Here is a 2,088-nt window from a genome sequence, read left to right on the forward strand (position 1 = left end):
GTAGTGGGTCTGCTATCTTGGTGGGCATAGCAGGAGGCAAGTCTATTGTCTCCAGCTGGGCGGTCACAGGTGCGGGCAGCAATCAGTTTCTAGCCTAAGGAAAGATACTTAATCCTTAAGGAGACGCCAACGTTGGGAGGGGGAGGGAAGTTGCACCTTTATCTCAAGGGCCTTTTGCTCTTGCCATAGGGAATCTCTAAAGCAGATATACAATGCATGCTCAATGGCCTCGGTCAGGCCCTTTTGGAAAGACAAGGTCAGACCGAATTAGGTTTACACCAAATGGCTTCCTCATATATTCCAATATATCCTATTACTTGCCATTTTTATTTGTCATACCATATGCCAACAATTAGTAGGACATGTGTTATTAAGTTTTCGAAGGAAATACCCTACCAGACAACTTTACCATTATATGGATGATATTTTATTAGCAGCACCAACTAAAAATTTATTATTAACTGCATACCAACAATTAACTGAATTGCTAAAAGGCAAAGGCCTGCTTATGGCTCAAGATAAGGTACAGTTTACCTCCCCCTGGAAATTTCTAGGATTAATGATTGATAGAACCTGGTAAAGCCATTCATTCCCTCTATTTCCATACCCAATACTTTAACATTAGTTACATTGCAACAGCCTTTAGGAAATATCAATTGGATACGTCCTTTTCTTGGCATCCCGACACATTGTCCGAGTCACTTGTTTTCCTTGCTACATGGTGACTCTTCCCCCTCTTCTACGCGCACTCTTATCCCTGAGGCAAAACAAGAACTAAGCCTCGTAAACAAGGCTCTAACCTCCCAATTTTTAAATCACTTTGATCCGGAAATTCCCTTATGCCTTTATGTGATAAACACACCTAAAAGTCCTACTGGTATCGTCTTTCAAAAAGCGGGCAAGGTTATAAAATGCTTGGAGTGGATATACTTGCCCCACACACCAGCTAAGGTACTCTATACACATTTTGATGGAACAGCAGAGGTTATTCAAAGGGGACGTTTACGGTATTTACAATTGTGAGGCGCTGACCCTCAGACCATTTTTTTACCTTGCACGTCTTCTCAGTTTGATCATGTTATGATGATCAATTCACAAATACAAGTGGTTTTGCAATCTTATATGGGTGAGATTTCTTTTAAATCCCTGTCCCATCCACTCTTTCGTTTTTGTACACAAACTCCGCTTCACTGATGGCTCCGGAAAAACCAGAATAACCGGTATAGCTTGGTTTGCTAATAATGACTGGCAGACCAAAGTCTCTCACGGATATTCAACTACTCAAATTGCAGAATTGGCAGCTGTGTATCTAGCCCTGTGCACCTATCCTTCTGTTCCTTTGAATATTCTTACAGATCCCGCTTATGTAGCTAATGCTGTCCCACTTTTGCCCTCCGTTTTATACTTTCATCCATAAAACTGGCATCCTCTATAATTCTATGGGACAAGCTATTATTGAGCGATGTCATAGAACACTAAAGGCTGCTTTACAGAAAATGAAAGGGGGAAATGAGTATTATAAGAATGATCCACAGGGTATTCTCAATCACGCCTTATTTACTTTAAATTTTTTGAATCTAGTAGAGGATGGCACATCAGCTACAGAAAGATATATGGGTCAAACTCAGAACGATATGGCCCAGCAAAGGCCAGCATTACACACATCTGTTTCAACACAAAATCTTGGCAAAGTGTGGATTAAACGTCCTTATATGGATATCTGGGAGGGGCCTTTTATGGTTAAATGTGGGAAGAGAGGAGCTCTTTGTGTTTTGACAGATAAAGGCATTAAGTGGACTCCATCAAAACGCACACAGCCTGCTCTGGAATTACCGGAAAATGGACAAATGGATAAGTAAATCAGTTTTTGTCTTTTTCCTCTTTTCTTCTCTAATGCGTGTTGAGGTAATTTCAGAGCATGAGAATCTCACATATTGGGCCTTTATTCCTAATCTTCCTCTCTTTACTCTGGTTACTTGATGGCATGCTGATCCCCCTATGTCCTCTAACAATTCTGATTGGACAGGAGGAACCGGGGTACCTCCACAATAACATACAGGCCTGCGCCGAAAGGAAGAAGAACCTCTG

Source organism: Equus quagga, chromosome 1, assembly GCF_021613505.1.
Source record: "Equus quagga isolate Etosha38 chromosome 1, UCLA_HA_Equagga_1.0, whole genome shotgun sequence".
In the NCBI taxonomy this organism is placed as follows: Eukaryota; Metazoa; Chordata; class Mammalia; order Perissodactyla; family Equidae; genus Equus; species Equus quagga.